At 44.0% G+C, this 27,748-nt stretch overlaps 1 long non-coding RNA gene across 1 annotated transcript; it reads left to right on the forward strand.

The window, feature by feature from the left end:
• The first annotated feature begins 11,278 nt into the window (after positions 1-11,278).
• On the forward strand, positions 11,279-27,671 carry LOC146434288 (uncharacterized). Its single transcript, XR_014853252.1, has 3 exons — positions 11,279-11,539; positions 11,766-11,827; positions 27,591-27,671. It is a non-coding gene; the product is annotated as an uncharacterized LOC146434288 (long non-coding RNA).
• The last annotated feature ends 77 nt before the right edge of the window (positions 27,672-27,748 follow it).

The raw sequence follows: 27,748 nt of genomic DNA on the forward strand, positions 1-27,748 counted from the left end.
AGAAAAGAAAATTCCTAAACAGAAACGTCCCATATGAAAATTTGACTGGGATTATCCATGGTTTGGGGCCTCCTGTGTTCAGAGAGGGCCCCATTTTGAACTGCTAGATGCCGATTTCTTAAGGATTCAAGGTTGGTCTTAAAGTCAGACTCCTTAGCTCTGCTTTCAAGTTTTATATGACTCCATACCAAATCTCTTCCTGCTCTTTTAGCCTGGCTTCAGATTTAAAATTTGTCCTTGGAGGGGACAGTCTGTCATTCTTTCCACAGTAACTTTTGAAGCTGTTCATCTAACCTTTCCCAAGGGATCAAGTCTCAAAATATTCTATTTCCATAAACATAATGAATATAAACAGCTGGATAAAGTAGGAAGAGTGTAGAACAACTGCCCACTACAAATAAGGAAAGAGGTTGCAGTGAACCCTTCCCCATCCAGGAGCTGGGAACCACCAGAAAAGCTCAAGAGAGAGCACTTTTCTGCTTAGATTTCAAAAATTTAGGTACAAAACATGGACCCCTAGTACCTTTAAGCTTTTTGTATACAGTTTGCTCCTACCTGGGACTGGCAAATAGGATTTGTTGGGGTGGGATACAACCCTATTACCTTTGAAAATTAATGTACACATGCAAACCAGTTCTTCAAACACACACTTGACCCCTGATTCACAGAGCATGCAAGAGTGATTGCAACCACATTGTAGTTCTGAAAAAAAGGGAAATAATTGTGTGAAGAATTATGGGTTTGGTTTTTTGGGTTGGTTTTTTTTAAAAATTTATTCTGATTAATTTGGAAGAGGAGAACAAAGAATGCAGTCTCTCAGGGTGTTTTACCCCTCTTTGGAGAAGAGAAAAGAAACCCCAAGCAAATAAAAAAATCTTGATTATTTAATCCAATTTTCAGAGTTGTCAGGATGTTTGAATACCATAAATTACTTATGTGCAACTTGAATCCACCTGTGTTTATATTCACAAAAGCCTTGGAACTCATGCAGCAAACTAATTTTTCTTAATCTCATTTGCAGTATGTAAATCAAAGGAAGAGCTTTTTTAACAGACACAGCAATTCTGGCACTTAGGAAACCTCTGATAAGTCTGGAGTGTGTAAGATTTCCCAGGTGCTTTCCTAGGAGGGTTTCTGGCTGTCTCTCCTGACAGCAAAGCCTAGATGTGAGTTTCCAGTTTTCATCAGGTGTCTCTGAGCCAGACTGACTGGGCAGGGGTCAGGAGATGGTTGGCTCACATTTAATGTACCACCAGAAACTGTAAATATACTCATTTTGGAGTGTTGGTAGAAGTTTCATCTTGGTCACTGCTAGAAGATGAGAAAGGATGAGGAATAATAGAGAAGGGATTAAAGGAATAGTTTTGGGGCCAGTTTTGGTGGAGGTGTAGCACTTGGCTGGCGTAGTTTACTCTCTATTCAAGATGGGTTTCAGGAAAAAGTTCCCACTGTATTGAATAGATTCAGCAACCTAAAATAAGGCCGAATTCCTCTAAGGGGAAATCTTTCAAGACCAGTGTTGCAATGGATAACAGATTGTCAAAATACACCAGATTAGGCATGGTAAATTTAGGATTTCAGACGATAAGGAGTGAAGATAGTTTTCTTCTGGATATTTCATGAGCAATAAGGAGAGACAAGCTTTTTCTAGGGTTACAGCAGACACCAGTCTCTCATATGTCCACCATGGTAAGGCTAAGCTTTTTGAAAGAAAGTAATTGGACAACAACATTTTTAATAATTTTTTGTGACCTAAAAAGCTAAGTTGGGAAATGGCATTTACCTGCTATTAAGGGTTACACATAGGATTTCAAAAAGAAAGAAGGTATTTTTCTCCATAAATATATGTATCTCCATGAGGAAGCTCACATACATATAAAAAGGTTTTTCGAATTTGTATAAATATACATTTATAGGTATACATTAACACTTCATAATTGCAGTGAGAAGACCATTCTGGCTATTGAGTCAGAGACTAGTTTTTGAGGTGTATTTGGAGGTGAGGGTTAAGGGTAGAGTTTACTGTCTAGAAAGACACAAAGAGGGTTTCCAGAGATGCTTTTACTGGCAATAATATGAAAAATATGTAAGTGAATGTCTTTTGTATATTTACTTGGAGGTAGTGCCAAATGAGATGTAGGCTTCTCTGGGGCTGTAGTTAGAATGAAAGCAGATCACATTGCTTTCAACATACTCTGATAAGGCCAAATAAATATTCCATTGGTCTAGATAGAGCTATTACTAGTTGTTTTTTTTTTAAGGAAAGCAATGTGCAGAGCAGCTTTCATCTATGCCTGGTGCTGTTTGCAGTCCTGATAAAGGCAAATACCTTTCTATAATTGTTTTGAGTAGGCTGTTCTTACCTGTGTGGGGGGTGCTGCCAGGGATTTAAAAAGAAAGTAATGAGGCATGCAGTTTCCAACTGATTATTTTGAGGCTAAGAAGAAAAATGGTGTTTGGTAGGAGCAAGTGGCCTCAAATTTGTTTCAGTGCTTGACTGGCTATGGGTTCCTGCCCAGCAGAGATCACAGGGAGCACTGGAGCATGCTTTTCTGGCAGAAAGCACTCAGGAGAGTGATCCTCCACTGCTTCTGCTGTGCCCTGAGAGCTGGGTTAGAGGAGAGGGAGTTACACAAGCTCTGTTGGTTTGGGTTAGTTTGATTTCCAAAAAGAGCAATCAAGAGAGCAGTTTTCTTTTGATTCTGCTGAATGTGGAGCAAAAGATTTTCTAGCAGGAGGGGAGGAGGAGGAGGGAGGAGAGAGGGAGGAGGAGGAGGAGAGGAGGAGGGAGGAGGGGAGGAGGGGAGGGGAGGGGAGGGGAGGGGAGGGAGAGCTGTCAGCTAAGGGGCGGGTATGAGAAGGCTTTCTTGGCTCTGGGGGTGAGGCCAAAAGCTGGTTTGGGTTTGATTTGTTTGTTTTGCTGGTGTTAGATCCGCAGTCTTAGAAAAGAAGCTCTAAGCATAGCAGGTGCTCTAAAATTCTTCCCTGTTCTATAGATTCAGAACAGTGCAATATATCTGCAGGAGTGCATGGCTTTGTATCAGTATTAGTGCAGACTCTGGGTTGCTTTCATCAAGCTTCATACACATCAGAGTAGGGTTTCAGAAAAGTGATGACATCAAGAATACATGTTTCTGCTGTTTTCTTTACCCTGATGTTAGAATGTGGAACAATGCTTTCTAGATCTGGATAGATACTCTTTTTTTTGCTATATAGATGCTATTTATGCTGGCACATTTTGTTCAAAGTTGGCAGTAGCCATCAGGTTTTAGAAAAGAAGCCATTAAGAGAAGGGTTTTGCACTGAAACTTTGGCTAACAGCAAGGACTGGTTTAGAATGAGACCATGATCTTTATTTTTTGCACACAATTGTTACCCGAGTGCTGTTTCTCTCAGAATTTAGGTTACATGCATTAACCAGTAACGTTCTGAAAAGTGAATATTAAGGAAAAACATAGGTCTGGGATGAAAAATCGTATTGGAAGGAACAAGTAGCTTTGGTTCATTTCTGAGTGCAATACATTTAATGGTTCACAATAAAGTTTCAGAAGGGGAGTAGAGAAGACTTCCTTTTCCTATTGGTTGTTGAATGTTTCACCAAGGACCTTGGTTTACAGGGTAAATGTGAACTATTTATTTAGTTTGAATTAGATAGCAGCCACTCAAATTTAGAATTAGTGTAAGACTAAAATTCTATGAAAAAAGGAAAACAAAACTCTGGTTTTCTACTGGTTCTTGAGTAGATAGGGAATTCTGAAGAAAGCTTTATTCTAAAAGTACTCTTGAATATATTTGTGAGGATTTTGGAATATTTCACAGCAGAACAGGATTAAGGAAATGCTGAACTTTTATGCAAGTCTCAAAATTACCCTGCTGTTTTCTGATCTCCCATCTAACTGAGGCAGAGGACTTCTGAGAGAAAAAAAGCAAAAGTTAAAAAGTTAAAGCCTTCCAGGGAAAGGGGTTTGTGCCTCAGAATTTCTGGGGTATCTGTAGGCTGGGCAGGTAAGGCACATGAAGAGCAAGAAACATTGGACCAGAGAACCATCTCCCCAAAATGCCAAGCCATACTCTTGAAACGGGACACAGAGCTCAGCTTGCAGGTATCTGTCCTGTGACTTTCTTGAACAGGCTGGAGGGGATTGCACTGCCATTGAGGAGCCCTGAAGTGACAAACAGGTGAGCTCTGAGTGCCCTGACTGCCTTGGCACTGTGATGAAGGTAAGAAGGAGCACACAGCACCCAAAAAATGTGTGGGTGGAGAACATGTTATCAAGAGTCACTATGAAGATGCTCTGGCTTGTGCCAGAGAGCAAAAATGCAAACATTTAGTGGCATGGCATGGCATGGCTGGAATCAGGAGTTGTTTGTTACTAGGACTCTTGTTAGATTGTCAGTTGACCCTGGGATTATTTCCATGGGCAGTGTGGCTCAGTAATTCCCACCTGGACAAGCAGGGTCTCTGTGAGAGAGAGCTGTGCTGCCATCACAGCTGTGCTTTAAAGCTTAGAGCTAGTAACACTTCTGTGGTGGTAGCAGATTACAAAAAAGGACATCAATAAACAAATCCAGAGAAAAACCTCCTGAGTTTACCCTATCCTAACTCCTGTGATTACAGCAGAGTATCACCAGTATGTGCTGGAGGGAAATGAGGTCATAAAAACATAGCACTAACTATGCAGATTTGTCAGGCTGGGGAGTTGCAAGAGCTACAGAGAAGATGGACAGGGTGAACTGGGGACAAAGCCTGGGGTCTCTGGAGCTCTCACACCTGGTAGGCATTGGCAATAGGAGCTTCTGGAGCTCAGTAGCATTACCGCTTGTCATTTCAAAGAAAACTTGTATGGCTAATGTCATGCCCTGTTGTGGAAGGAAATGACACCAGTTTCCCCTTTGGAAAAGACTCCCTAGAGACAAGTTGATGACTGAGTTTTGCAGAAATTAAAGAATATACAGACTCATCAGAAGGGCTGCTGTGCCAGTGAAGGGGAGGAATAAATCCCTCAGAGACGGAAGACTGCAGGGACAGATGTGGTGTGGATGAGACTGGCAGCCCTGCTCAGGGCATGTGGCACCTGGGAATGCACAGGCTGAGTCCAGAGCTCTCAGCACAGTCCTTGCCATCCCTTGGAGTCAGAGAAGTTCCTGAGGATGGAGATAGGCAGTGCACTACAGCCTGCCAGCAACATCCTGGCAAAAACTCCACGTGGGCTGGCAAGGGTCAAAGAGAGCTGCAAAATATCTTCAAGGGGAGGAACCTAGTAAGGAGATGAGAGACAAAATATGTCCATCATAGATTCCGTGTCTAAAAGAACCCTGGGTGGCAGGATGCTGCTGCCAAAGTCTGGGCTGGGGAATGCCTGGCTCTGGGCTCTCTGCTGTCAGGGCAAACCACGGTCTGTGTGCCCTGAAGGCTTTTGATTCCCCACTGTGGAAGATCTCATGCCACAGGAGCTGCGTTTCTGCTTCCTGCTGCACGAGAGTCCCTAGGCTCTGCAGAGGATAGGGTGGTCTTTCTGGAGATAGGCTGGGGTCGTGCCAGGCTGTGGGACCCTCACTGGGAGAGGGAAGCACATAGTCTGACCTGAGATGGGCTTCTCACCCAGGTAAACCTGCAATATTGCCTTCTTTCTTATCACTCCTGGAAAATTCCATTAGCCCTACAATGTAGCTTTAAGTGTTACACAAAGTGCTGAATGCATATGCAATCTTAATAAACAATGTTCCTTTCTTATGGTTTTATGTATTGTAATGGCAATTTGCAAGGAGTGTTCCAACAACACATGAGCAAGGCAGATAACAACACATAAGCAAAACCAACTTATGCAGTTGGTTTTCTGCAGAGGTTGGATGTTATTTTGGATAATATTATTTGTGTTCTTTTGCTTTTGAGACTGGCCAGGATTTTGTAAAATCACACCTGTGTGAAATTAAGTCCCACCTTTAAGGCTCTGAAGTCTGGAGCAACGACAAAAGATATTTATGCTTGTACTTTCCCTAGAGAGCTGGATATCACCTTGTGGCTTTTCTGAGTGCAAAGCTGTTACAAGTGGCTTTTTGGGGCCGAGTCTGACGGACAAGGACTCAGCAGCCCTGCTGGCTGCTCCATGTGCTGGTAACCCCAAGGAGACCTTTTCCAGAGCAAAACTTTCCATTGTCCCCAGTGTGGGGTACCTGGGGACGCTTTGTCCTGAGCTGTTTTGCTCTGTGCCTTTTCCAAGACACACAGAGGTGAGGCTCTGGTTTGTCAAGACTCCACATTTATTATATACAATCTCAACCAGTCTTTTTGGAGGGGTAAATATTTTTTCTGTCTGTCTGGATAACTCTTCAAGCTGTTTTTTTAAAACTTACATATAATGCTAAATTTTTTAGTCACCTATACAGCCAATTTATTTCCAAGTTGTCTCATTTGGCTGGGATCATTTGGGAAAGTGCTCTGTAATGTGTGCCTGAAGAGTCTTAGAAAATCTTTTATTGGCAAATAAGACATTATTCTAACTTCAGTAATTGTGAAAAATGGGTAAAAAAACTTAATAAATATGTATCTTTCTGTGGTTTTACAATGGTTCTCTTTGTGTTAGCTTGGTAAAGCAATTTTCAAAATTACATTTCAGGGCTTTTAAATGACCACAGTCACTGGGCATATCATCATCTTTAGACTATTCAATACATTTGTACTGTATTTTCTGCACAGTATGTGTTTCAGCTCTCTTTTCTTCCTTGTGAGAGAAATATTGATTTATCTAATGAAAGTTAATTAATTTAGGGGGCAGTCAACATCCACATGGACAGGGAAATACATCTGATCTTCCCTGATTTTGATCTAGATGGCAGGGCACAGTCACAAATGCACTCTAGTGAAATTCATATGGTGCCCAGTCCATTCAGCTGTGTTCTTCCATAAGTTTCAGACAGCATTTTAGCAAATACCTTGAGAAGAAAGGAGCTGACGAAGCTTTCTCCTGCAGTTCCTTTGCAAGCTCAGCTGCTGAACTGCCAGAGGCTGATCCAAGGTGAGACATCGGCTACATTCCACACATGGCACCCAATCAACCCCCTTGGGCTGGCCTGGCATCCTGCAGGTCGAGGCTGCTGGTTGGAGGTTATTCTTTGGGATGCTGTGCCTTCTAGTGGCTTGGGGTGGAAAGGATGCAGGCTGGAAGATTGGGAGAGGCAGAAAGCTTGGTTTTGCCTAAACAAGCTGATAAAGCATAAAGCATGATAGGTGCAGGCAAATGGCTGAATTGTAGAAGGCAACAAGGTGTTATTAATATGAATTATTGTCAATTCAAAATACAGATAGAAATTTACGCATGTGTGTATATATGTATATATATTTAATATACATACATATTTATTTTATCTGTGCAGTCTCAAATTTGTGTCCAGCTTGAAGCTTACAAATAGCCCAAAAGTTTCCAGTTGGGCCTCACTCCCTGGACTTTAAGGCTACACAGGTGCCTCAGTTGTAACAAAGTCCTGGGACAGGATAGTTTCCTTTCATTTTGTGTGGGGGGGTTTTTTTTGGTTTTTTTTTTTGGTAACTATTAGTGCTCTGTTTTTCCTCTTTGACAGGGGAAATTTATTGTCATGGAGAGTTGACACTTGACACGTTGCAACTACCAGCCTGTGGGTTAGTGATATATTTAGATAATTGTAAAAATTTTTCATACCCCTTGTAGTTTGGAGCTGTGTTCTCCATGGTGGGAGGTTAGCAGAGAGCTGAAGGAAGTGCTCAGTGCACACCAGGTGATCACACTCGAATTGCCACATGGCAACAGACACCACAGCATTTTCAAGTGCAATGTTTTGTGTGTTTTATTAAGATGACCTAAGGCCAAGCCTCAGGTGACACGAGTCCAGGACTCACCACTCAGCCTTGTTAACATCCTACTGTTGCTCTTGGCCCATTGATCCAGCCTAAATTGGAATAAAAAATAAAACCCAAAAATAATATAGAAGAAGCAGCCTGAGGGGACAATCTCTGTGATGTATTTAATCTTACTCTCTGAACCCACATGGGAATTTCTTTATTGCAACTTCTGGAGAACACTACAAAAATGGGGATAAATTTTCTCTCCTAAAAGGTCACTGTATGGTCCTCATTTCTGCTCAGAACAGCTCTTCCTGCAGCTGTCACAATCCTATGGAAACATTGTCACAGGTCAGTCAGATATTCAGTGTTTTGGTTGTGTGCAGAGGGTTGTGTTCATTCTTCTGACTCCAAACCAGCACTGAAAGTACCCTGTGTTCCTCTGGTGAAGTAGGGCTTAGAAGTGCAAGAAGAAAGAAAGAACCTGTTTCATCCCCTTAGTGAGATTTCTTTAAAGTGTCTTTCTCCAAAAGGCTCCAACTAGCTTTCCCAGAAACAATTAAAATCAAAAGAAAACCAGAAAAAATTTTGAAACACAAAGTCTAAGGAAAATGAAAAAAAACCCCATCTGCCTATGCAAAGCAGCCTTGACACAATGCATAAAATCAGTTCATGAGAATTTGTACAGATACTGTGCAGTAGTAATGAACTGATATCATAAGTAAGATGAAAATAGCAATTGTGTTAATGAATATGGAAAGAAACACTTGTATTTAATGTGGACTTCTGGTACCAGACTTGGGAATTTTGAGAAAAAAATTTATACTTGTGTGTTATCTGCTTAACACACGCTTTCATTTTCCACTCTTCTGGCTTCTTTGGTAAATTTATGGCATTAAATGATTGAAACAGCTTCTGTCTGTTGCATAGAGCAAAGCTGAATATTAGAGCTGTTTGGTGTCGCCAGCACCCCACAAACCTGTCCAGGGGCATCACAGCATCTCTCCTACTGCACTCACATTGTATCATCTGCTGGTGCAAAACCAGACTTTGCAAGGATGGTTCCTGTCTAAGGCACCACCTTTGGAGTTAGAACTCCAGTCTATTCCTGTTCAGATACGCTTATATTCTGGGTTTTACCTCTGGCTCCATTGAGACAAGGCTAGAGCTTGTGTTTGTGGAGGCTTGTTTCTCATATGGTTTCCAGAGTGCATTTTAAAAATGCTTTCTTTTCCCCCCTCCACTTCCATGATTTTTAAATGGCCAGATAGATTAAAATTTGGGCACACAAAAATATATGGCCTTCAAAATTCATCCCTGAGGAAATACAGCTTAGTGCTGCACATGGAGGGGTCAGACAAATTTTAAATCACATACAATACCTCATTCCCCAGCATGTTCCCTGCACAGTGCCAGAGTCCAGGAATACAACAACATCACTGTGAATAAGAGGCAGAGAGAGGAAGGGAAATGAATGAAAATTTGTTCCTGTCCCTTCTAATGCTGCATATTGCCTTCAGAAAATACTTACTTATCAAGAGCTGAAAGGAAGAAGTGGGTTATTTTCCTCTCTGGAGGTCCTTACGTGGGCCTTCTTTTACTTGCAGAAGACCAGATGATAAATACCACATTGTATTTTTAGCTATATGGCACACTGCATTTTTCCTGTCCTGGGTATGAGGCAGGAGAAAGCTGCTCTGCTCTCTGCACAGCAGGAATTCCCTCCAGTGACTGTTAGGAGTAATTAAAACAGCTTCTCCACAATGAAAAACACATGGTAGTACCTAATTAGGAGAACTTTTGAATCAGAGAGAAAAACGTGCCTGATGCTTCTCATCTCCTCTGACAAAGGTGTTACCCTGGGACAGACTTTAATCTGGCACAGGCAACTCTTCATTTCAAGCCTCCTGAAGTGTTCAGTTCTCCAGCAGCGTGTTCAGTGTGGGAAGAAGCTTCCTGCCTTCAGCTGGAGCTCTTGCAGCAGAGGAAGGGCTCTGGGTGGGTGTGATGGTCCACATCTCCACATCCTCTTTCCCTGTGTGTCCTGCAAATCCAGTGTATCCAGAGCATCCTGGTTGTCTGCAATGCACACCTTCCTCTAACTCTTAAAAAATGTAGCACTCTGCTAAAACTTCCTGTGCTAATTGCTGACACAATCAGAATTATGCAGTCATAGAGAGAGAACTTTTACTGTTGCATGGGGAATTATTTACAGTAGAGAGGTATGTGAATGCCGAATGCTCTGAGTGATTGCTATGTGAATTTCACATTTAACTTACGGTAACTACCTTGATAAAAGCCCTGAGAGAATAATTCCATCTTGTAACTTTTTCATAATTGCTATTGTGTGGGTTATCAATCTTACACTTTACATTTAAATATGCTAAATAGGGCTTTTCTTCCATTAATAATGAGAAAATTTCTCCTTTTTTGTGTACTTTTCAGAATTAAAATTAGTATTAACATTATTTGGCTATCTATTTGGACAGGGAATTTCAGTGATGGGAGAAAGAAAGTTTATTTCATTTTTAGATGAATGTTACTGGGTGGAGAAGAGCCACAAAAAGGAGAATTTATGAGATAACTCTTCTCTCTAGTAGATTCATGAATGGTCTGCAATGATTAAAATCCACTTCTTTTTGCAGAAAATAGTTTTGGAAGTTCCTCTCTGCCTTAAAAGTAACATACTTAGTTTGTAAAACTCTAGAATGTGGGCTGCCAGTGTAAGCACATTTTTGTAGGCTCTCAGAGCCCTGGGGTGAATGGTGCTGACAGCAGTGTGCAGCCCCCATATGGAAGCTGCAATTCTGAAATTCTCCCTTAATTTTGAGTCTTTTCTGGTCTCAAACTGCGGCACAAGTCTGATGGCATTTTCCCTCCAACACCAGCCCTTCAGCAAGCACAAACAAGCTTACAGATGTAACACAGGTGAATTATTTCTAAAAGCTAACTTTATCTTGAAAAGGCTAATCTCACTGGGAGAGTCCTGTATGATCCACAAAGAGAGGCTCTCCTCCAGTGGGGAGTGGATTGTTGGGATAACAGTTACTGTGTTCATCCAGGGCAAGAGCCTCTCCTGCCCTTCTGAACCCTCCTCTGACAGCTCTTATCCTGGCCATCATGGAACTAGAAAACAGAATTTTACCATACCATTCTTTTCGGTCTCACTCTTTTCCTTTCAAGTTATTCAAATTCTTTCAGTATTTTCCACAGAAATTTTGTTTTCTGGATCTCTGATTCTGCAGTGTTCCAATCAAAACTCTTCCCTGTGGCATCTGATTTTCTGGAAATGCAGAACCCACATCTTGTGCCTCAGCAGGGCCTTCTCCCTGCTGAAGAGAGCAGAGGGTGGTTTCCTCTTCCTGCCAGGCACAGCAAGCCCTGGGTTCGGTTAAAGGGCATTTGGTGGTTGTGGCAGAGCTCTCATTTGTAAAATCGTTTTCAATTCCAGGTCTGTTCTCAGCTGGCATCTCCTGCAGACTTGCTAAGTATGCTCTCTGTTTTATCAGCCGGATCATTAGTGGAAGTATTGAAGAGTTCTTGGCCCAGGGCAGCTCCCAGTGGAACACACAGGCCCATGCTGCTATTTGGATGCTGAAACATTGATAACTCCTTTCCAAGTGCTCCTTTCCAGCCACTTTTGCATTCCTCCCACACTGTGAATTCCCCACGCTTCCTTCATTCAGCTGTGCGAATGCTATAAACAACATATATAAAGTCAAGGTATGCAACTTCTGCTGTTGTTCTCCCTACCAACCCTATCACCCTGTCTCAGGAAGAAAGTGTTTTCACTTGACACTGTTTGTTCTTGAGAAATCCATGGTGGCTTCTACTCAAGTCCTGCTTTCTCCTAGGTGCATGCATGCACAATAGTGTTCAGCTATTTGTTCCACTTTGTTTTTTCTTTTACCAGGATTTCATTTTGCTTCTGTTTCATTTTTCCTTTCAGAGAAGGAGCCAAACCCAAGAGCTCTGGGTGTGCAGATGACACTGATGTCACCCATCCCACATGTGAGTACTCTTTCGGGTACTTCTGGAGCAAGGATGCTCTGTGGCCCAGAGGCAGAAGTTCTCTCTGTGAGTCCAGGGTGGCAAATGTTGGTGATCAAAGGCTCTTTGCAGAAGGTTTGCAGACAGCCTGTCCCAGTTCACATAATTCTCAATAATCTTTTGGGAGCTTTTTTTGCACTAATATTGTGAGTCAAAGACTTCTGCTTGCTCAAGAAATCAGAACGAACCCCATTTTTAAAATATTATTTCGTTTCAGATACAAACTTGACAGGCAGTTACAAAATGAAAGCTCTCTGTTACAGAAAATGGTGGTGTTTTCTCTCTTTTCCTCAATTCCCTCTCCTGTAAATGAGGTCAGGAATGTTATGAATCCAACATCATTAATGGTTGCAAAGTGTTTTGAGATCCCTGAATGGAAGGACTTCTACAAGTGGGAAACTCATATTAGGATAATTATAATTGCCAACTGTACTGGCACAATATAGATCACTTAATGAGTTATTTGGCTTTTCCTTTCTCTCCCTTTCTCCTTCTCAGCTCCCCTAAGCCACATAAACAGACTGATTTTTAATTGGCAACTTTCATTTCTAGTGAGTGGATTTCTCTCCAAAGTTCAAACTCAGCAGCAACATTTAGAAAATGCAAGCTGGTTTTGGATCAATTGAAATTTGCTGTGCCATGGTAAAGAGGGGAATCTGTGTGCTCTTTGATCTAGAGAAGCACATGCTGAACCTGCCTTTTGAATTCTGAGCACTTGTCTCTCCATGAGCTCAGTGTGCTCTCCATCCACGGGTGCTTGGGACCAACCTGCTGAGGGGTGAAGTGGGGACTGAGGCTGCTGAGGGACACCTCAGAGATAATGGTCTCTGCAGGGGAAAGAAATCCCCTCTGTACTTTGATCTCCCACTTCACTTGTGTTGGTTTGCAGGTTTGGTGGTCTGGAACTGACACAGAGATGGGATGAGAATATCAGCTCTTGCTGTGGTATTAGGACATAAAGTACTATTGATAATCAGGCAGCCTCCTTCCCATAAAACTTCTTCTCTCAGCTGCAGTAACTACTCATGTTCTTCCCTGTGACTGGAAAGCAGCTGCTCAGAGCTTTATGAAAGTGGATTAAGAAAAATATTGATCGTTAAAAATTATGATCTCCTTGTAGGTATTATTACGTTACCAGCAGTAATATCAATGCTTAAATCAGTAGGAGTTTATTTCTTGTTGAGCCCTGAACATTAGATCTATTATGAAATGTGGACCCATCTGGAAATGGCAAGGATGTTGACTGCTGTAGAGAATGTATGCCCTTTCATTCTTTTCTTACTTCTGGTGTGTTAGAAGTGTCCCTAGAACTCCTCCACTTCTTGTCCTTAGGAGTGCTCCCACAGGTTGTTTGCCCTTGCATGGAAACACATTGTATATAATTGCTATAATGTGGGCACGTACTTTATTATCATTCCTGCTATACAATAGTTAGCTGAAACTCATACCAACAAATCTGTCCATTTCTGTTAAATGTTTTTCAAATGTACAAGTCCCAGTCCATATTTGCTGCTTCTTGGTATTTTGCTCTGCTAGTAAACCAAATTACTTAGAGAGCAACAAAACAAAGGCACAGGTACTGCTCTGTTTAACTTCCGAGAGTAGCTGAGATTTTCTTGCCCTATTCTTTAGGATGTCATGTTGACCTCAGCAGACTCAACCATACTTTTAAAACACGGCAAAGGCAGATGTGTGAACTGTGCCTCAAGCTCCTTCTGAAGCAGGAAAATGGGCTGGGTTCTGCCTGTTCCGCTCCTCACACACCTTCCACTTGCTGGAGAGAACACTTTACATTGCAGAGCTGCTGACAGGTTTTTCCTTGGACAAGTTAAAAATTTGCATCTTGCTGCCATCCTTACTAAAGATAATGCTGATGTTTACAGCCCCTGGAACCACTTAGATAAATGTACTGTGTCCATATTGCCTGCCTTGAATCCAAAATGTTCCGGCAGGAATCACAGCCTGTACAAGGCTATCAGCTCCAGCAGAGACCTGTTGCATGACTAATTAGCTTTTTATCTCTGTGGATAAATGTCTGCGTGCATTGTGTCAAAAAAGCACTTCACATGAAAGCCTCAGAATATCACCAGGTCTCTCAGGGAATTCTGCCTCATCTCTGCTCTGTTCAGCCTCAGACTTCCACCTTGTGCTTAGTGCTCAAGACAATGTTTCTGGTGCTCTGGGGTTGGAACATACTCAGAGTTATGCTGGCCAGGGGTCTGGGTACAGAGTATATTTTGGGTACAGCTCTGGAGTCTCTTGCTTTGTTTGTTTCTGCCATTCTTGTGACTTTCTTTCTTTCCCCCTCCCCTCCCCTCCCCTCCCTCCCCTCCCCCTCCCTCCCCTCCTCCCCTCCCTCCCTCCCCTCCTCCCTCCTCCTCCTCCCCTCCTCCCTCCCCTCCCTCCCTCCCCTCCCCATAAAAAAATGTGGATTTTTTTAAAAGGCTTTTCCCTTCAGGTAAAGCAGAAATGGTTAGTATTGAAGGTATGTTACAGTTTCTAAAATCAAAGGGGATAAAGTAGAATGGCCAGCAGTGGCACTGTAACCAGTGGCACCAGTGTCTGTGTGGAACAAGTTTCCATTAAATGCTTCACTTCACACTGACAGCTCTGCATCGGGAAACCCACGTGGAAGAGCAGATTGCTGTGGTTACAGGTTCAGGGCCATTGTCTGGGGCGCTGGGCACAGTGACTGAGAACAAGGAGGTATTTATATAATTTGGGAACATTTTGTCTTTCCTTGCTGTGGAATATTCCTATGCTCTTAAAATACCCCACAGCTCTTTCAGTGAGTACGGAATGCTGTGATTTCTGCTGTTCTGTGGAGGGGATGTATTCCACAATCCCTCCTCACCTCTTGCCCCCAGATTTTGTGACTTTTAGAGAAGGAGTTGGATCAGCAGTGTGTGGTTGGTGACAGGGCCAGGCAGTTCCATCTGCTGCTGCCCAGAGACTGCCCAGAGCAGCAGTGGGAGCAGCTCAGGATGTACAGTGAATATATCAGTAAAGAAGAATGAAGAGAAAAGACAAAATTCGCTGGCTCAATGCAGATCTGACAAACCCTAATAGCCCCAAAATGGAAAAGAAGAAAAAAGGAAATACTCAGCTAGTTCATTCATGTGGTTTGCAAATAAAACTTGTTAGTTATTTAGCTTTTCTTTCAAAAATGTGTCTATCTCTTTATTTGAAAGCAGAAGAGGTTTTAAAAAAAGATTAATAATCTGAGATTAAGGATTTGTTGGAATAAAAGGAACATTTACCCAAAATTACATTCTGAGGGTTTTTTCCTTCTTTTTATTGGCTGAAAGATATTTTTACTTGAACTGCAGTTAATTGTGTTGTTTCAGCATTACAAACTGCTGCATCATTTCAGAGTGACACAAACAGGGGAGACTCAAATTATTGTTTATTAGCTATGGACAGTGAAGCTAAGGGAATTAATTATTGGACTTGGGATTTTTTTTGCTGCTTTTTCATGCTTTATGAATTTTGGCTAATCTTTGCTTGTTGCCTGCTTGCATTAATCCTCTTTCTTTAAGTACCTCTTTAAATGTGAATCTAGCAGCATTTTGTTAGTTTGTTTTTTTTTTTTTCCTGCACATTTGTGCTTTTTAAATTGTTGTATCTACAGAATGTTGAAGCTCGTAAGATATCAGCAAGGAGAGGGAAATGTGGATCAGGACTGGGCCAGGCTCAGCTGCAGCATTCCTGAAGGTGTAGCTAACAGCAGACACGGAATTTAACATCAGAGAAATGATGATCTGTAGGTGTATTGCCAGCACACTTCAGTGCCAAAATCCAGTTCAGAGAATTTTTATGCCAACTGCTGGTGCCAGAGGCAATCCCTGCTGTGGTCACCTTACAGTCCAGGTAAACACACTGGGCTAAACAGGTGAAAGCAGCACACTGGACAGGTCTCAGGTGGCAGTACCTGTGGAGGAGGCTGCTAGGAGGGTGGCTGTGGCTGCAGGGACCCCAGGCTTTGCCTGGTCCCTCGGGAGCGATGGCACTGGGAAGGAGCTGCAGGAGATCCCCGCTGCCCTCGCGTGTTGCAAGCAGGAAAGCCAGAAGGCAGCATGCCATCTCGCCTGCTGTTATCCCGATCTAGCATGACAAATTGGTGTTCCCAGAGTGGCAGCAGAGTAATCAGACTGTGACAAATGGTTTACTTAGAGCAATTTGTTTTCATTTTACTGAAAATTTCCGCAGTCTCAACAAAAGGTTCCCTCCTGCCTCCTCACTCCCAACTGCCTCCCTCTTCCTTTAATGTCATTTGCATGGTGTAAAGAGAGGGACCTGTGCCCCGGAGGGCAGTGTGACAGGTGGGAGATCACATTTCCAGGGACTCCAGGCTTTTTGCTGCTGGAAGCTGTTGCTGGAGGCAATGTGCTTGTGGAGTGTGAAGTTAACCTCCATTAGCTACAGACTGTACCTGTGCTTTTCCTCATTTCTCACACTCCAGCTGAGCTGCCTCACACCTTTGGCAAGCTGGGTCCTGGTGGATGAAGAGGGTGTGGGATCAGGGCTTCCCTGTGTCTGAAAAGGGTGAGTGTCAGTCTGGCCCCTTTCAGTCACTGAACCCAAGCACAGCCCTGCAGCAGTGATGAGTCTGGGAAAGGGCAGCAGTACCTATCTATCTGAGGTACTCCAGGCACCACTGCCCTTTGCATGACAGGACAGCTGCACAGCCCCATACTGGCTCCTGGCACAGCTTCAGCACACCTGCTAAAGTCAAAAAGTATGGAGAGTAGGGAAAAGCTGCTAAAAATTAACAATGCTAAAAACAGTCTAGGAATTTGAGTGTTGAGGTACCTGCCATGCCAGTGCCTGCAGCCTGCTCTGGGATGGGAACTTCATGGCCCTTTCCTCCTCAAGTCTCAGCCCAGTCTTGCACAGGGCTTGTGGTGTCACTGCAAGGTTAAGCCTTGGATGGGTTCACCTCCTTGGCTTTGACAGCAGAGAGATGAAAAATGGGTAAACTCTACATTGTCCGTTTAGCAGAATTTCCTCTGTCATTCAGCACAGAAGGAACTGCCGTGAGTCTGACTTACGAGCCTGCTCAACTAAGGCTTCTCATCTTCTGGTTATTCCAGTTGCTCTCATTTTTAATAATCACCTGTTTCTTTCAAGTGCAATTCTTGCAGTTTCAGCGACCAGTGCTTTCCATGGGCTGCAGGAAAGGAAAGGGAGACAAACACCTTGTGTCAAATCAAAGGGTAGTGCTAGAGGGAACTGGAGCTGGGAGCTCCATGCCATGGGCAGGGGGACAGAAGGGTTGGGAAGAGTCAGGCTGCTGGCAGGGCACCCTGGCCTTTTCACATGGGTTGTTGAGATGAACGTTCTCCAAAATCATGCCCCAGGATGGGCTTGGTGGCAGTCGTGCCCAGTAGCCCTGTGCCATCCAGCTCTTCTTCAGCTCTGGCTTCTTTCCTTCTTGGTCTTTTTCAAAAGTGCATCACTGCCCAGGGCAGAGTACCTGGGGCTCTGCAGGTGTGACATGTGCCTCTGCATTCCTTTCGATCCACCGCCAAAGCCAGGAAAAATTACCTGAGGGCTTCTGGGGTCTGTGTGCAGCCTCGAGGACTTGATTTGCCAAGTTCTTGCATCAGTGCTAGTGCTGCATCAGGCGCTGCTGCTGCTTCTTGCATCCTTGTGCTGCAAAAACACTCAGTGTGATGCAATTTGCTGCTGTGCTCCCCTTCCAGGCACCAGAGACGTCCATCATGGTCTGGGGGGCAGCCAGGCCAGCCCTCCTTCTGCACTTTGTCACAAATGGCAGCTGCATCTGCAAAGAGCCCAGTGCCACTTAGAGAGCCTGGCAGGGTAATGGCTTTCCTTAAGTGAAATTCCCACTCTGTTGGCAGCTTGGCTCTGCAGAAGCCCTTGGAAAAAGCACAGTGGTGTGTAACTGAGTGGTGCCCCCTGGAACATGTCCCTGGCCTTGGGTGGAACGAGCTTTCTGCTATGTGCTTGTGCAACAAAATGACTTAAGTGAGAGCATTACCATAACATGGCTTTCATAATGTATTAGCAAACATAATAAAGCAATGGAAAATTACTTGCACTAATCGGACATCCATAAATAGACTCAAATCATAGGTTTGAATCTCCATTGAAGTAAATAATTTATCAGCTGATTAAATCTGATCATTTTGCACAACGTGCCAGTAGTTTTCCAGCACATATTTTTACTGTCCATATATCTCCATTAGATTGACGGATTTGGGTGGTTCAGAATGGTAGTAGTCAGGGAAATGCCAAGTGTAAGCAAATAAAGCTGGATTTATAGCATCTGGGCCCCGTTCTCAGATCTCTAACACCAAAATGGGGTGCTGTTACATATTTAAATAAAAGCTGCTCTGTGTGTCACAGATGATTTCTCAAGAGCTAGGGAGAAAGAAGAAACAAAACCCAAACCCTCAATCCCCAAAAAACACCTTGCAGCTATTGCAGGTGGGGCAGGGAAGCTGCCCAGAGCACCCTCAGTGCCCGCTGGGCCACTCAGGGGGAGCACATGGATGCCATGGCCAGTGGGGAGATCACAGCCCTCAGTGTTTCTGTCCTGCTGTGTTGGGAAGTCAGTCCCAGTGCTGAACACCCTGCAGACCAATCTTCCCATCTCCCCATTCTCCATCCATGCTCCCTCCTGTCCTTGTCCCTGCTCCCATTCACACTGGCATGCTGTCAGCACCCACGTGGGGATTTTCTGAATGTTTGGTGTTTGCTTCCTGCATTTCACTGGCTCTCTTTTGCTGTTTGGATATGGGACATTTCCCTTGATAACACAGTAAAGTCTATATTTGGGTGCAGAATCCTGCCTGGCTGCAAAACTCCCAACAAGATTCAATTAAAAAGAAATTACAACTGTGTATAAAATGAATATTAGATAGCTGGCGAGGTCTTAGGCAAATTCTTCAGGGAAGGGCAGCATGACTGAAGGCCAAGCCCTGCAGACCCTACTGAGGCTTGCTCTGCATGGTCATCTCGTCCTGAGCCACACCTTTCCGAAGTGCCCAGCAGCTCTGGAGCCTGGTGCAGATGCTAGGGTGCAGCTCCTGTGCCTGTGGCAGGCAGCCTGGGGCTGGCATCACACCCTGGCCAGGCTGATGCCAGAGCTGAGCCACTGCAGGGCCAGCAAGGGGGGGTGGATTCCATGCAGCTCCAGTAGGAGCAGCTCATGTTTGAGGAAAGAGACAGTGGTCAAGTCTAAAAGGGTCATGAGGAAGCTGAATTGCTCTTTCCTGTGTAAACAGTTTAGGTGTGCAGAAATCCAAATAGAGATCCTCTCTGGATTTCTTTTGGCTGCTTCTTTTGCTCTAAGGGAATGTGCCACCAACCTGTCATGAGCCAGGGAGCACTCAGTGTGACAGCCCAGTTCTGCTCTCTTTTGAGAGCTGCACCAGTGAAAATCATGCTGGATTCTCAAGGAGGAAAGGGAGTAACATAGCGTCAGACAATTTGCAGGGCTGCTTAACATTAATTTAAAAGAATTAAAATGAAAAGCAGCAGGGGGCTGAGGCAGCCAGCAAGGGAGCATTTGTCGGGCTAGCTGTGTGTGAAGCAGGGATGATAACTGTTGCCTTTTCCTTTCAGATTTGTAGTTTAGATGTCCCTCTGATCCCCAGAGGCCATCAGTTCAGTTTCTGACTGAGGAAGAAGGAGAACTGAGAGCAAATGCACAGATTTTCAGTAATGGACCAATACTTCAGGCAGATTGAGATGCAAGTATAGAATAAGTATAAAAAATTAGTACATCTATCAGCATATGAAATTAAGCATATGAAATATATACCAATAGCAAGTCAATGGTGTTGTTACTTTGTACTGGAAACCTTTCCTGTGTCTATCTCAGAGTGGTGGAGGTTGGAACCCATCTTAACAGATTTAATTAATCCATCCATTTAATACATAATAAAATGGGTTTTTTTCTCTATGAAATTGCTGCAAAACTTGATCCCAGCCTGGACTGGCACAGAGCACTGAAGCCTGGAGAGAGCCTAGTAAGATATAGCAGTTTTTTTGAAAGAAGAGAGTGTCTACATACACCAGAAACACAAGTATAATTTTTTACTCATTGACAGTGTTTCTTGTTATTTAAAAAGCTGAAACAGTTCCTCTAGCCATCTCCTCCTGTCACTCTTCAGACCAGCCTGGGCTCAGCATGGTGTGAGTGAGGGAACGGCAGAACGGCTAAAGTTTTGGATTTGGCAGAGCTTTCTGCTGCTCAGAAGGCAGAGCTTTCTCGAGTAGAGCTGCTGTCTTCAGCAGGACCAGGCTTTGTCTAAGCTGCTGTATAATTAGCACCGCTGGCAGCATTCTCCTCCTCAGCCAAAGAGCACTGCTTTGTGGCTCTGGGCTGGCAAGCTGGACACACGGGGGTGTTGTTTGGTCACTGGAGCTCTGTTGTGCCACTTGCCAGTCCTCTCACAAGAAGAATTAGCTCAATTCTTGGATCAGTTCTTCTGGGAATGCACAGAAATGCTGCTCCACCACAGTTTCTGTTCTGGCCTCTTTGGCTTTTTGCATCATTCGGTCAGGCTAGAGGATGCTCCATGGGTTTTGTTGTTTATGCAATATGTTTGTCTTTCCTACTTGAAGTGTCAAATGTTTGGCAAAGCTGCTAACTGTCCATCAATTAGTGGGGAACTGGTTAGTGATAAGCAGTTGATGTTCAGGTATTTGGCCCAGCATGGCCCAATATTTTTTTCTGTGTGCTTTTCTCTTTCAAGCCTGAACATGACCACAGACTTGTGTGTGCCCTTTCTCTCCTGAGTGAAACAGTGGGATCAGGAGTTTCTCAATCAGCAATGTTTCACTGCCACCATTTTGAAAACGAAGTTTTGGTAGCACAACACTTCCTGACACCGTCCGACATGGCATCATTTGCAACTGGAAAGGAGGATAGTGAAGTGAGGGAAAACACTGGCTTTAACTTTTCTGTGTCATCCCACCCAAAGAAGATACTCGTTTTGAAGCAAACTCATGGGAAATATTGCGGATCACTACAGCTGTAGACCACAAACCCTGAGCTATTTAGCAAGGCCAAAATATCAGATTCTCAGCACGGAAACAGAGGAGCAATGTGCAACTCATCTTCCCTCCCCCAGGCTCTCTGAGGGTTGTAGAAAGGTGGACCAGGGAATGGGGATATGGAAAAACATATCTCATCCCAGTTATACCCCAGTTACCCCTGACCCACGAGCTGCAGCACTACACTGATGTATTTGTTCTGGGGACAAAAAGAAAACCTCCATTCTGAGAGGGCAGCAATGCTATTTCCCAGTGCTTGCCCACAGCAGGGCTCTGGCATATCCCTGATGCAGGGAGGGCTGAAAAGGTATGCTGCTGTTTATCTTCATTCACAACCTGAGGCTTAAACTGCCTTCCTCAGCCTTGTGTGTTTGTCCAGCACATGGTCTACAGCCTGGTCCCTCCAGTGACCTGCTCATGCCACACTGGCTCCAGCACAGCATTGCCATCTTTGAACACTGCTCTGAGGCTCATGGCTGCATGGAGCAGCCCTGGGGGATCACTGATTTCCAAGAATTGAAACAATTTGTTATTGGAGAGCTCTGGAGCTAAGCCTGGTAGTGATTGAGCCTGTAAGTTTGCTGTTTGTGCCTTTACCCACTGAGAGGTTTGAGTTTTTCCAGCAGGGAGAACCAGTGATTGGATATGAAGTCAGATCCTAAAGATTCATGAACAAACTAACCAGCAAATCCAGAGGAATATAAATAGTGCTGGAAAATCCAGACAGATGTTTACCTTCAATCCCCTCAAAGTGGGGAGGAACTACTGTGTGAAATTCTATCTGAAAGAAAACCCCTTCATTTTTACTATTTATTGCAACAAAACTGAAAGCAGACTACAGAGTGTCTGAAATGGAAGCAACACACAGTCAGCATTGCATTTCCCTTCTGGATGGAAGAAGATGACCTTCATAGCTCACTTGAGGCTCTGTCTCTTTAGAGTTATGGGCCATTCCCTTGTTAGTGGTAATAAGCTGCCTTATATTCCTCTTCACACTGATGGTTTTTTCTACATAATGCCAGGGAACTTAAAAAAAAGAAGGAAAGAATAAAGGTCAGTGAGTTTCAAAATGTGCTTTACTGAAAAGGATATAAAAGGGAAAGTGCTCGTATCACTTCTCAGATGGCATGTTATATTAACAAGCCATTATGTTTTAAGCACTGTTTGTCAGTGTTGTGCACACGTAGTTTGGGATGTTATTGGAGCATCCACGAGGGAAACAGGTGTTCAGAATGCAGAATGGACTGGGACAAAAATCAGGGGGAGGCACAGAGAGGCTGTCTTTGAGCTTCACCTTGGCCATCTGAATCAATGGCAGCTCCCAATACCTGAAGCCCTCCCAGATTTGTAGCTCTACTTTTGGATAACAAGAGACAGGACAGTGTATTAGTGCAAGCCCAAAACCTTGCTGAAGTTGATGCTGTGCCTTTAAATAACTCTCAGAAACCCCCTTATCTCCCCTCTGCACTCCTGGCCTCCCAACAAGCCTGTAATTAGCACAGATTTTTCACATCCGTGGCTAGATTGGAAATCTGGAAGCACTTAATGAGGAAGGTCAGTCACCTTGACCAGGCTGAAGCTGCAGTTAGAGGACATTCGCTCAGATATCCATGAATATTAACGTAGAAATGCAAACACTGTGCTGATGGTTGCTAGGATAGGACCCTGCATTCCATGGGAGTCCAGCCCCGAGGGCTTTCTCCTGTTGGGGGGATTTCCTTCTAAACTTCTAATGCAGGGTTTGCACATTAGGATATGACTCCAGGTCCAGGTTTACTAGAAACCTGGATTGCCAGCCTCCCATGTGATCTGAGCTGAAGACCAGGTCCAAGTCACACAATTCTTGCATGGTAGGTCCAGCATCTCATCCCCCACAGCTTCGGTGGTAGTGCCAAACCTGCGTTCCCAGTAGGCCTTGTCTTGGGAAGATAGTTTTTATAGGAGATGAGGTGAGGTTTTGGGTTGGGGTCAGGACCAGGGCCTCAAGGATTTTGGTTTTAAATTCTTGAAAAAAGGAAGCACAGGAAACATCCCATCTGCAGTCTTGTTGGCATTGGGGTGATTAAAAAATTAACATGAATACAATAACATTCTCTGAATATAGGAAGGGAGGGCTTCTGTGTTTGGTTTTGTTCCCATGGCATCTTCCAGGATGCCTCCTAATTGATGTTTGTGGGCTGCAGGAGGACAGGAGGCTGTCTCCAAAACTTTACATCCAGGCTGGGAAGTGATGAAAGGAGTCCTGTGGAAATGGAAAAAGACTTGTGAATCATTATATGATTTTCTGTGTCTCCCTGTAGTTCGTGAGTGTAATGCAGGTTTCTGTGACACTGGACAATGAGTACATAATATATTTTTATTTGCCTCTTTCTATCTGTCAGACCATGATTGACTATCATAAGTAAAAGAAAAAGCCTGCAGCACAAATCCTCCAACCATTAACTTAGGAAAGCTCAGATTCTTTCATTTTTGCATCTCTTAGGTGCTGTTAATATATAATGGGAGGGGGAAAAAATTCCTGGTAATAATTACATGGTTACAACCTAAACTTACGGTAGCAGAAAGGATTCTTTCAAAATTGTACAGAGCATCATGTCCTATAGTCATAAAAAACCCCATGCGCCTTTAAACATTTATTTTTACTGTGTGTGTTTAATACTAAAAATGATTATAGCACACAGCTCTTCACCTTAATTGTCTGGCAAATGTCATATTGTAAAAGCAAATCCCTCTCTTGCTGTTAGAGAACCATGGCGTTGTCCTCCTGCCAAGAAGTCCCTGCAAGGTGCTTAGGAGAACACCTTCCCTGTAGCACAGTTTGTAAGCGTTTTGTAAACCTTTCATCCCTCAGAGATGAGTGGGTTTTTTTATTCCCACCTCTTTACACCTGGAGAGCAGAAGTACAGAAGAAGGCCCAGATCCCCAGGGGTGCTCAGGTGCATAAATGCCTCTGTGACTGAGTTACAAGCTCATCCCACCAGACTGCTGGGATGTGACTGACAGGAGGGTTGTGCTGGAAGTTTAGTTACCCTTAAAAATCAGTTCTCAACCAGATAACTTCAATTTTCCTTCCAAATCTCCAGAACCCTAAAGGTGGATTGCCCACGAAGTGCAGAGCTGGGTGTCCAGCAATGCATAGCCAAGTTTCCAAAAGGCATCAGTGCCAGTTATCTGAACATCTGCCACCATTTGGCTGCACTGTTCGGTTTTGTTTTGACTGGGCCAAACTGGGCCCTAGCATGGGCACCATGTGTTCATTTAATGAAAGAGCAAATGTGATGAGCTACTCCTCCTTAGGAGTAAAGCAGAACAGAGTGAGACTCACAGCTCAGAGCAGCCAGAGCTGTCAGAGCAGAACCAACATTTCTGTGATAAACTGGATGAGCAAGGCAGGGACAGCTGGATCTTCTTCAGGATCTCTGACTGCCCATGAAGGTGCCACTGGTGAGGCTGCAGAGAATTTTTCAGGTCACCACTAGGAAAGGAAAATCAGGACCTTCAAACATTTTGCATGTGTGAATGTTAGTGCCAGGCTTATGGTGCTCTTTGCTGTTGCTTGCTGGTTGTCATTTAAAACCAGAGCAAACAGAGCTATGGGAACCTCAGGAGATGCCTGATGCCTCCCAGGATTGTGTCCTGGGAATAAGGAATCTGCTCTCTATCACAAAGACTGTCACCTGCACTCTGCTCCACTAACTGGAATTATTGTAGGTCTGTATCAAACAAATGGAGTCATAAGCTGTACTGTCACCAGGGGGACAGGGTGGGTTAAAATTGCCAAGACAATGATAAATGCTGCCAGAGGGTGTTGATATTGGGCTGCTGCACTTGTGGTCTCTGGCAAATCCCATGAAACAGTCTTGTCACAGGGAGACTGGCAAATCCCATGAAACAGTCTTGTCACAGGGAGACTCCCAAATTACCATTCTCAGTAACAGAGGAGAGTTGGTCCCTTTCCTAATGAAGGGGCAGCCAGGCTCTGCTATAAAGCATCCTGACTCTCCACACTTATGAGAATTGATAATCTTCAAACTTACCTTTCACACATCTCATCATCTCCTTCCCTTCACTGCTCCAGAATTCATGTAAACAAAATATAGATCAAACCTGCACTGAAAGAACTGTGGGCCTTATGCAGTTCCCACTGAAATCAGCAGTGACAGAAGGCCTTATCATTAAAATTACACAAAATCAGGTATTTGGGTGTACTTTTTTTTTTGTGCCTTCTTGTGATTTTGTGCCTTCTTGTGATTTTTTGTTCATGTGTGTCACTGCAGGTGTATTTTATGTCACATATGTACACTTAGGAGAGATGAGCACCAGTTTCTCTCCAGGCAGCAAATCCATATCTATGTACAGGTGTGTGTATATATATATGTATATATATGTCTGTGTGTGCTGCTAACGTGTCAGGCCACGACTGTGTTTGTAAGTGTGCATTCCTCACTAGTCTGCTCTCCCACTGCAGAACCCTGTTCTAGATGTGAGCTGCAATGGAGACCTTTGATTTATAAGACCTTCTCTCCTGGTGGCTGTTTGTGTAGGATATCCAGGTGATGCAAGACCTAAGCTGGTGATGGGTCATTGCCCATTGGGCTGCAAGGAGAAACTCCACATGGAGCCCTGTCAGGTACAAGCTCTTTGTGCCATGCCGTTTTATTTTACAGGTGGGCAGCCATCCGAAGGGAACTTTAATCTGACAGAGTCTGTACTTCACAGCAGCAGTCCAAAGCCCTGCCATGTCCTTTCCATTGACCCCTTTTGCTTCTTTCTAAAAAAAGCCTGCTTGGGAGGACAAGGCAAGGAGGGTAACAGTCTCTGTTCATGGCGAGAGTGGCCAGCCAAGCCTTGTGCTGACAGCCTGGCTGACCCCCTGGCAGAAAACATGACCAAGGAGAGGGGTTTTGAAAATGCTATCCTCGGGCACTCAGCTCCCACAGAGAGACCCTTGGGAAGGCCAGGAGTGAGTTCTCTGCCTGGGGGAGAAGGAGGCTTTGTGTATGAGCTCGGGAATCAAAGTGAGGTGAGCAATGCATCTGTTTGTATCCAGAAGAAATCCATCCATTGCACCTTTGTCAGCTGTACTGAATTGGCCACACAGCTGCAGCAACCTTGGCCTGCCTGCTTAAACACAGAGATGGTACAGTGCCATGTTCAGCATCCTCCTTCTCACCAGGTGCACCTCTCCCCTTTCCCCAGCCCCATCCTCCCCTGTTTACGTATTTCTGTCTCTGAAGAAATCGCTAAGGGAGAGAGACCTTTCTCTTCAGCATTGTGCTGACCCCCTTTCTCCTCCCCTCAAGCTCTGAAATTAATTAAATGATGTCACGCTTGATTTTAACTAATTTGGAAGTAATTCATCACCCTTTTGCTTGTTCTATTAGTCCAAGCGATCAGCACATTAATTCATTTGTGAGACTAAGCTCAAGGGTAATTACAGTGAGGAAGCTTAATGCCTAAACTTGTTAATGTCTGTAATCAGAACTATTTCCTCAGTGCGGAACAATTGTTAGACAATTACACTTGGATATGATTGCTCTGGTAGGCAGCAGACGCTGTGTCAAGAGAGGAATAGCAGAAGCAAGTAGTGTATTATCAGCAAATCCGTCTCTTGGCAAGCTCCCTTCAGGATTCTGCACAACTCGCCCCTTCCTCAGGTTTTGCATTATTAAATAAGTTGAAAAGTCCTCATCCCTTTCTCTTTCAGGCTGAGTTCTGTGGGGCACAGGAAAATAGACACCTCTGCTTTTTTCCTGATAAAAGTTTGTCACTAGCTTTTGATTCTGGTGGCCTGGTTTATGTGCATGGGTAGGAATAACTAATTTAATAGACAACAATTTACTTCCCAGTAGACTGAATATTTTTTCCTGTTCAACAATCAGGGCTTTCCAGTGAAGAGATATTTAAGTGATGAACTTTAGGACTGAGACTTTCCCTGTTTTGCCCATCTGGTGGACTCTTCATTAACCTCATGGCAGGGAAGTGTCCTGACAGGTTGATTCTGGACTTCAAAGGAAAAGTAGCTGTTCATCAAGGGATCCATCTGGCCACAGTGGGACCACACAAGCATAGCAAGGAGGCACAAAGTCTCTCCAAAAAAGGACATTTTCTCTCATCTCCTCTTCTGACTGAGCTGTCAGTACCCTTGTCTGACCAGACAGTTTCTGGTACAATGTCAGGTGTCCTATATGTGTCCATTTCCTTCAGGTCAAGCTCCAGAAGGAAGTGAGAAAATTACACCTACTTGTACAAAGTTCAAAACTGAATAAAAAGGCACCAGTTCAGAGTGTCAGGAAATGTCCTGTCCATACAATCACCCTGCATAGCCCCTGTGATACCCTGCAGTGACATCTGGGGATAACAGCCCCGTGTGGGACAAGCAGACACACTGCAGACTGCATGGATCTTCCACTGGTGCTGCACGAATCCAAATACTGAGACTTTTCAGCTGGGGAGAGATTTTATTCCATCTCAACCTGGAGGTCCTCCAATACACAAGGCACTGTACCTTGCAGAAATTCTCATTGGGCTAATGTCCCATACACTGCTGCTCTTGAAAAATGCATTTCTTGGTATTTGAAGGGAAGCCTCTGGCAGTGTTGGATTGGCAGCATCCTCAGTGGCCCCTGAATTAGTCCTCAACAGCAGTCTCAGCCTCCTCTCACAAATGAGTTTGCAATGCTGTGTTTTGCAGACATGGTGAAACTGGTGCCAGTCACAACCAGAAGAGCTGTCTGCTCTGATGGTTCCAGAGGCTACCTACACCCAAAAGAAGGTATGGTAAATCTAAAGTTTCTGTTGTCAGCAGTGGTACAGATGAAGAACAAGTGATTGATTTTCCTCAAGAGAGCA

The sequence above is a fragment of the Lichenostomus cassidix genome, chromosome 7, assembly GCF_008360975.1.
Source record: "Lichenostomus cassidix isolate B80296 chromosome 7, HeHo_3.0, whole genome shotgun sequence".
Classification (NCBI taxonomy): Eukaryota; Metazoa; Chordata; class Aves; order Passeriformes; family Meliphagidae; genus Lichenostomus; species Lichenostomus cassidix.